Source organism: Dermacentor silvarum, chromosome 2 (assembly GCF_013339745.2).
Source record: "Dermacentor silvarum isolate Dsil-2018 chromosome 2, BIME_Dsil_1.4, whole genome shotgun sequence".
Classification (NCBI taxonomy): Eukaryota; Metazoa; Arthropoda; class Arachnida; order Ixodida; family Ixodidae; genus Dermacentor; species Dermacentor silvarum.
The window spans coordinates 2,496,932-2,506,379 of record NC_051155.1 but is presented as its reverse complement, the minus strand read 5'-3'; the positions used below and the strand labels follow the sequence as shown (position 1 = coordinate 2,506,379).

At 47.5% G+C, this 9,448-nt stretch overlaps 1 non-coding gene across 1 annotated transcript; it reads left to right on the top strand.

Moving 5' to 3' along the window:
* Positions 1–5,315: 5,315 nt before the first annotated feature.
* On the top strand, positions 5,316–5,390 carry Trnac-gca (transfer RNA cysteine (anticodon GCA)). The gene has a single exon. It is a non-coding gene; the product is annotated as a tRNA-Cys (tRNA).
* The last annotated feature ends 4,058 nt before the right edge of the window (positions 5,391–9,448 follow it).

The window sequence follows — 9,448 nt, the reverse complement described above, 5'->3', positions numbered from 1 at the left end:
ATCTACTATTGTCACATATCTAGGCTATGTGACAATAGTAGATTGCGCTGTGATCTACTAGCGCAATAGTAGATTGCGCTAGTGGATCACATATCTAGGCTGCCTTCACTCATTGTGAAGGCAGCACGGGACTGGAACCATCTACCTACAGCTGCCGTGCACCACTCCGATCCACACCAATTCAAGACAACACTGGAATCACTCTTTCACTGCAATTAAAACCGATCCCTCATGTAATACCCCAACTGGGGCCTTTGAGGTATAATAAATGAAATGAAATAAAAGCCATATCCTGAAAAAGCGCTTACAAACTAAATGACCTCGTTACACCTCGCGTCTGGATCGAGAAAGATGTTTCACCACGAATGCAACTAATCAGAAAAACGCGAATCGCGCGCGTGAATCACCATCAGAACGAGTAATATAAGCTGTAGTTTTGGTAAGCTTATAATGGGTAACGGTATTTTCACGGTCGACCCTTCAAGCAATAAAGTGGTCCCCATTCATACACAGGAAGCTCCCGCGAATGGCAACTGACGTCTAATCGCTGCTGAAAACAAAAAGCTGTCTATTATTGTGGCACATTTTACAACCCTATTAAGAAAACAGGATCACCTTTGTGCGTTCGTTGAGTCCTGCTGTGCTGATATAATACGGGGAACAGAGACATGGCTGTTGTGCGATGTGTCCGACAATGAATGATCTCTTTCTAAAAACTTTATTTTGTTTCGAATGACAGGATTGAAACGCGAGGCGGCATTGTTATAATTGCAGTAAAAAAATTCGAAGCGCCCCTACTTCACATGGCTTCTGGTATTGAAATTTTGTGGGGCATACTCCAGCTTTCATGTGTAGCTTGTGCCATTGGGGATTGTTACCGTCCGCCTGACTCACAAGATGCATTTATTAAATCGCTAAACGAATCGTTAACCTTTGTGTGTAACAAATTTTCTGGCTCACCTATTATTATTATGGGTGACTAATTATCCTGGAATTAACTGGCGGACGGTCACAGCCAAAGGCGGCCCAAGGAAAGTTGAATCTAAGGATTTCCTCGATATGATTTCTACATATATACGGATTAAGCCAAATAGTTTCCTTGCCAACGAGGGGGGATGCTATCTTGGATCTTGTGCTGACCACTGAACCCGTCAACGTGTCTGTTCATGTGTTAGATTGCATCAGTGATCACAACGACCTTCATTGTGAATACGAGCTAAAGCGTAAAAAAAGAGTACACGAAAGGAAAACAATTTATGATTATGCGTGAGCAAATGTTGAAATGATCACCAATGAGCTCTCGTCTTTTTGTGTCGAATTCTTGAGTAGCGTGCATGATCGTGATAGCAATGATAACTGGATGATTGTTTGTAAGAAGCTGACTGAACTTAAGAGTGCGTTCCAAAAATACAAATAACTCTGTCTACTGGAAGCGCGTGGTTCACCTCTCCCGTGAGACGCTGTATTAATTGAAAAAAAAGAAAGCTCTCATTCAAAAGCTAAACTGTCGACATCTTATGATGCGTGGAAGTGCTAATGGGAACAATCAAAGCTATGAAAAACCGAAATTGAAGCAGCTAAAGACAAAATTTTTAAAACATGATATTTCCAACATCTTAGCAAACAACAACAAAAAAATACCGGATAGTAATAAACCCCAAACCGTCATCCTCCTGCTTCATATCCACAGTGAAAAACAACGAGTTCCTTCCACAATCAGAGGTCGCTACAGCTATAAATTATTTCTTTTGTGCCGTTTTTACAAGTAAACTTCCTGTTCCCGCTAATATTGACTTTGGTTCTGTTACCTCTATCATTTTACCATCATGTTACCTCAATGATAATCACTTAGAAGTTCATAGAAGCTCCCATTGATAGTCTTTCGAACAGCTCGGCTCCGGTCCAGACGAAATCTGCCCAAATATGCTAAAAATAACTCAACCAGTGATATCTCGCATTTTCGCCTGTCTTTTTCAACAATATATTGATTCAGGATACGTTCCTGACAGATGGAAGATAGCTAAAATAATTCCAATCTTCATGTCCGGTGAGCAATACTCTGTCTCTAACTACAGACCCATTTCATTGACCCGTATTCCATGTAAACTATTAGAATACATTATATCCGCAACTATCAAATACCTAACACAGCACAATCTTCTTTCCATTAACCAACACGGGTTCCAGCAGGGTCGCTAATGCGAGACGCAGTTATTTGAGCTAGTCTCCGACTTATACCAAGCTATTAGCGACTCATCAGAAATGGACGCCATATTTATTGACATTGCGAACGCTTTCGACAAGGTAACTCATGACCGTTTATTAGTGAAACTTCGCTATTTTAATATAAATAGTAGGACTGCGGATTGGATTAGTAACTTTTTAACTAACCGGTACCAATTTGTAACTGATTAAAATCCGGGGTGCCGCAGGGCTCTCTACTGGGACATATTTTATTCCTGCTATAGGCCTACGTCAACGACATCAGTAATAGCATTATAACCACAGTTAGGCTATTTGCAGATCATTGCGTAATTTATAAATGAATAACTAACCCTTCCGACACTGACACTTTGCAATCTGCTCTCGCGAAAATTACGGACTGGTGTCGACAGTGGCAAATGGAAATAAATGTTTGAAAAACTAAGGCTATAGTTTCACTAGAGCTTCCACCCCGAATCTTATCCATTACTCGACGAACGGCATTACTATTGCACATGCTCACACAATAAAATACTTAGGATTTCATTTATCTTCAAACGTTTCATGGAATGAACAGATTGATGCAATTACTTGCACCGCGTCCAAAACTCTTGGCTCCATCAGGCATAACCTTTATTCGGCAAACCAATTGACTAAATTATTAGCCTATACGACAATGGTTCGTTCAAAGATGGAGTACGCGTCCTTTATTTCGAACCCGCATCAATTGTACCTTATAAACAAACTCGGGTCAGTCCAAAACAAAGCAGCCCGCTTCATTACAAAAAATTACGAACATTCAGCATCACCAACATTACGAATTTTCTAAATCTTGCCGCTCTAGAAAATCGTAGACTCATAGCATTTCTTTCCCATTTTCGCGAGCACTGCAGGTCGTCTTTGAGCGCATGCCACATCAAGCCCGCCCATCGTATCTTCCCGCGCCTTGATCATCCCTTTAAAGTGCAGCCCGTTCTTGCGCGCACTAACTTATTGAGTCACTCGCCTCTCTTTCTCGCAATATAGTACTGGAATAAGTTATCAAATGAAATCGAATCCTAGCAAATCTAAAACACTATTTTAACGTACACACATAGGATTTTCTCGGTCATTCATTGAACACGTCAGTGTGGTCTAGTGCTCTTTTTCTCGTTTCACTTTTTTTTTAAACGAAGCTTTATAGGCTCGCAAGTATCGGCGGTGGTGGTGGTGCCACGCTGAAAAGTGGGCCGATCCTGGTGATATGCAGAAAGGCTCCAAGCTCAATGGAACATACCCATGTGGGCTCGGGGACCTGTAGCGCGCCCTTGAACTACCTTTGCCACACGTGGGACCCAAAGAGGCAAAAGCCCTGTCGAGAAAATGGGGGTAAGCGAAGCTTGTCGCCCAATTGTAGCGTGAGGGCTTCCGAAGCCTAGGCGATAGGTCAGCGAAGAGCCGCGGACCCCGAGTTGCGGGAGCGCGATATGTTGAGGCCAAGCGTCAGACAAGCGCCGCCGACCCGGAGTTTAGGGCAAACGAAGCGCAACGCCTGCGACAGTCTCGTCTTGCCACAAGCTTCGCTTGCCCCCATTTCCTCAACAGGGGAAGGGCTCTGAATTTTTTTTCTTCGTCGCCATATTTTGACGTTCCTTGCGCAAATGGCTTTGTTTTAGGTGAGCACCGAGTTCCTTGTGCTGCTGAAATTGTTTTTCTGGTTCTGTTGTTTTTTTATTGTTACATGCTGTATCTGCTGGTATGTGTGCTTATTTTAACAAGCGTTTTTCTTTTGAATTGCTCATTCTAAGTAAGCTTGATTTTGTGCAACACCGATCTTAATGGTTCTTCAAGGTTTAGGATGTGTAGTTGCAATTGCTGCTACGGTTTGTCTTAATTTTTTTCGCCTGTGTTCTTGTTTTATTTTATCATGCATTACCTGTTTGAATGCGTCTGCTGTCACTACTATTGATTTATTTTAACACCCCTGTGTGATGCCCAATAGGCCTTTAGGGTACTGAAAGAAAAAAAAAACACATATTATTCTAAAGGCAGTGTACTTGTGGAGACATAGACGAATAGAAATCACATCAACACTAGCGCTCGTGTTTGAGTGGTTTAGTCTCTGTGTATGCCTCAACAAGTGTGCTACCTCGAGAAGAATCTTTGATATTGCTGTCGTGGCATATTCATAGAGTACTTCCACTGCGCAGTGCTCACCGGCTTGTAGAATTTGGATAGCCAGTTGTTTACAACGCTGTCAGGAGGTTGTCGCAAACATGGCCCGCAAGAATTTCCATTGCGTCTGTGCCATGTACGGCAATAGTTTCCACTTTACGAGCTATATCTTGAAACCAGCGCTTGTCTGCTCACCACGACAGGCACTGGCTTCGGTTTCACGCTCCTCCCGGCCATCGTGTGCGTGACATCGTACTTTGACCGGCGTCGCTCCCTCGCCACAGGCATCACCGTGTGCGGCTCCGGCGTCGGCACATTCGTCATGGCGCCGCTTATGCAGGCACTGGTGCGCTTCTATGGCTGGAAGGGCACGCTTATTGTCTGCTCGGGACTTAGCCTACAGGTACGTTGCCCCGAAACGGTTCTGGCTGCTAGCGGCCGTTATCTCATAAATAAAGGCTTCATGTAGCAGTTAGGTTGTCGTCAGATGTACTATGAGGCACGCAGTAGTGGGGGACTCCAGATTAATTTTCACCAACTGGGCTTCTTTAACGTGCTCCCAATGCATGGTAAGCGGACGTTTTTTGCATTTCGCCCGCATTCGATCCCGTGTCCTCGGGCTCATCAGCGCAATGCCAAAGCCACTACGCTACTAAGGTGGGTCTCTGACGCTTCTTCACCGGCCGCTTCCTAGAAAGAAACCGACCGCAGTACATATAAAGTATGTATAAAGGGTTCGAGTTCCGGACCAGGACGAATTTTTCTTCAACTGCGAGGCTTTCTTTCGAGGAACCCGGTTGGGTTTCCATTGTAGCAAATTGCTACATTTGGGTGGATGTCTCAGTTTTCCTTTAATTACTTATCTCCATCTAGCGGATTTCCGCTGAACTGTTACGTCATACACTTGCCTTTGCTTCGAGTTGTCGACAAAGTCGACTTCGCCCTGCCATCTGCTAGCCGCCTGGTTAGCTCAGATGGTAGAGCGGCTGCCCCGCAAAGGCGGTGGTCCCGGGTTCGAGTCCCGGACCAGGACGAATTTTTCCTCAACTGCGAGGCTTTCTTTCGAGGAACCCGGTTGAGTTTCCATTGTAGCAAATTGGTACATTTGGGTGGATGTCTCAGTTTTCCTTTAACCTCTTTTAAACATAACTGGGAATTGAATGTACGTGTACTGGCAACATAAACGGTCCCACTTAAGCCCTAGAGTGAATAACTCGCTAAAAATGGACGGCGCGTGATTCTCTCCAGCCATCATTCTTAATGTGATAGCATTTTTGGAATACTTGAGTCGCTTTCCAGGGCCTATGTATGTCTGGATGGATTTATTTGGATGCATGGGTCTATAATTGTGTATAACCGTATTCCCGCCTACCTGGGTCACTAGGTAGTCCCTCGTAGAATGGCATCGGCCTGCTGAGCTCAGGAAACAGGGTTCGAAACCAACCATCGGATCAACATTATCGCAGAGTATGTGCCAATACGTCAACTAAGCTCTTTCAAGCCGGCATTGGTCACTGCGATACTATTAGGCACCGCTGTTCAAAGAAATCTTGACGCCGACTTGGAGAATCTGTCTGTGCTGATCTTCAATGAATGTGTTTGAAGCTAATTAGGCCACTGAGAATGTGCCGCTCTGCGAAGAGGAAAAAGATTCTTAAATCGATTCGAAGCTGAGTGGAATCGAACCCACGTCACACGGGTTCTTGAAGGACAGCATCCCTACGCTTTAGCAGGAGACACATACCAAAACCCGGTAAAATTCCCAGCACAGATAACCTAAGGCCAATCTCGCTCACCTCATGCGTAGGCAAATCTGGAGAACACGTTATTCTTAGTCGCCTCACAAAATACCAAGAAGACAGTGAAATGTACTCACACGCAATGATCGGCTTCAGAGCGGGACCATCCACACAGACAAGAGGAAATTCATCAACCATCACATCATCGACAACAACTCCAGAGACCTAAAAGCCATCCTAGGACTCGACCTCGAAAAAGCATTCGACAACTTAACACATGAGTTTATACTAGAGACTGCCTCGGACCTCAACCTGGGCCCCAGATTCCATGCATATGTCAGCTATTTTTTAACTAACAGAAGAGCAACGCTCAAGGTAGGAGAGCTGACGCTGCAAATTTTCACACTAGGTAACAAGGGTACATCATAAAGAGCCGTCATCTCACCTACCCTATCCAACCTAGCCCTGGTAGGTCTAGGCAGAAAGCTCAGCACTATGGAAAGCATCAATTACACAATGTACGCAGATGATGTCACAATATGGCGCACCGGTGGTCACGACGGCTTTATTGAAACTACTTTACAGGACACCATCTGTGCCATCGAAGAATATCTGGAACCAACAGGCCTGAGAGGTTACCCCAGCAAAATCAGAACTACTACTATACACCCCAACTAGGCCCTGATCCAAGACAAAAGGATGGGTCTACGCTAGAGCACTGCACGGGCCCGTTTTTACGTTGGGCTGCCCGCCCGAGCCCGATCAAAACTTTTATGGCGGGACCCGTGCCCGGCCCGGGCCCGGAAATATTCTACGTTACCCGGCCGGCCCGGCCCGCCACCCCTTTACCTTAGCCCCGAGCCCGGCCTGAGCCCGGCTCGAAACTGGCCCGAACCCGGCCCGAGACTGAAAAATACATGTATTTCAGAGTTGAGACGCCCGAGAATAACTCGCTGCACGTTACATGCACACCACCAGAAAGCCCGAGCCCGGCCCGGGCCCAGGTCAAAAAGCGCACGCCGTGCCCGAGACCGGCGCGAGCCCGCTGAAAAAACTGCTCTACCCGGCCCGCCCGGCCCACGGGCCGGGCTGGGCCCGGGCTTTCGGGTGCAAGGGACGAAGCGACTGCGCGTCCGCCGGTTGCGGTCTATTGAACCAACTGGTCAAAGATGCCGCTAGCGCGAGCCTTCGCCCTGCGTTCTCAACCTCTTCGTCGTCTTCAGTTTTATTCACACTCCCGCGGCCGCATTGCACGTTGTGCGCCTCCAGCTGACCGTTCGATTGTAGTATCGGGAATGACAGAGCAATACCGTCTCCTCCACGAAACGTTTTAATCTCACGGCCGGTCTTCTATGCTTGAGGCGGCGCGTGTATGTCCTCGACCACAAGGTTGTCGGGCTGTTAATTTGAAGACAGCATCGGCTTGCTGTGTTGAGCAGAGCATATGAACCGTTTCATATGAACCGTTTCATAGCAGAGCATATCCTCCGTTTCCAAAGCTGCAGAAGAAGTTTTTTCTGGATACCGTGCTCGTCATCGAGGCGGCTGCACCAGCCGGGGCAGCTGCACGTAGCGGTCCTTCTCAGTGATAAAATGGCCATCCTTGCTCGAAACCGTCGAGATGGTGTACTCGGGACAGCGGTTCAGGGCAGTGCATCTCTGGTGATGTTCGGTCTCCTCCCTGCAGTGGCGGTAGGAGGAGTGGTGATTTTGCCGTGGCAATTTCCGTGTCTCCCACACTGTGTTCACGAAGTAACTGAGAAGAATGTACTTCTCACTGTAGAGGTTGGCTTCCATCCGGTGAGTGGCTTTTGACGTGTGATCTGCGCGCGTTGCGCGTTGACTGCTTTGGCCTCCTGCAGGGGTAGTTCAGCGGTTCAACAACTGGTCGCTTGGGCATCTTCGTCGACTGTGACCTTAGTATATGTCTCGATTCAGGTGACCTCACTATTTTCGTAGGCTGTTTGTTGACTTCTCTGTCACAGTCACCCGTCCCTCGGCGGTTTTCGTGTAGCCTACTATCTTGCTCAGTGAAAACGCTCTTTCCAACAATGGTCGATTTCATCATGGGCTTGTAGTTGTTCTCTGGAACATTGAACGAATGGTCCACCTTGGTGTACCGCGTTAGCGACTCGTTCAGATGTCGCGTGTCGTCGTGGTCGAACAGCCGGGACTTAAATCTCGAGCATGGGATGGAACGAGGCTGACTGAGGTAGTGCACGCTCGTTGGTGTCTTCTCGGTGTCGGTGATGCCTATTGCATCGAGTCGCCACATCTCCGTCGGGTCAGCAATGTCATGTGCTGTTTGCCCATTCCGCTCACACGCAAGGAATAGGGTAGATGCGCTGGAGTTCCAATTAGGCAAGGCATTGGCGGGCCTTACTGGGTAGACGCCTTGCACCAGCCAACCGAAGACCGTCTCAACCGCGCATAGACCGCTGCTTAGACATTCTGTTCTTCCGGTCACTATGCGCCGATAGTAATCTGATCCTATAAGGACACTGATTGTCGGTATCGGCCAATCGCCCAGCCAATTCTCATCTACAACAAACATTTTGCGTTCACGCAACTGTGCGAGGAGATCTTGTCCGATGGCTGGAGTCTTCACGGTGCAGACTTACCGGTACCTCCAACGCGTCTACGGTGACTGGTGCGGGAGTCGAACCGACTATGAAGTTTGAGCTTGACGCTTCTACAGCTGTAAGGGCGGGAATACTTAGAAGTGCCAAATGTCCAGAGAGAGAGGTCTTCTGTCCTGAGGGACGGCAGGTCGAGCCTTTTGGGCAGGTCGCGTCGAATAAAGGTTATCTGGCTGCCGGCGTCAAACAGTAGTCAACTAAGACGGAATCGTGGTTTCCGGACGCCCAAACTGTGGCCGTTTGCATCAAGACAGGTGCAGACGTATCACTATTAGTTGGAGCGCTTGTCACTGGTGGCTTGACACTTTTCGTCGGATTACTGCTCTCCGGAGACGGGTAGTTGCCATCTTGGTTCCATATGGTGCAAAGTACGGAAAGGTGAAGTTTAGAGAATAACTTGCACTTGAGCCACGCGGCGTTGCGGCACATTCGTGCTACATGGCCCTCTCTGCCGCATTTCAAACAAAAGTTCTTTCCAGCATGCTGGCGTCTTATCTCGTGGGCTGACAATGTGGCGTGGCAGTCCTTTATGGTGTGGTCACGGTTATCGCACATTACACAGCAGGGATGGTTGTTTGATGCAGATCCTGCGGCCAAGGCTAATGCTGACGGTACCGGGGGTGGTAGACAAGGTTGACATCGCCCGTGTCCCGCAGAGGTATTTTTGGGTAGGCACCTTGAACGGGAGGCCTGGCTCTCTTCTCTGCTCTCGAC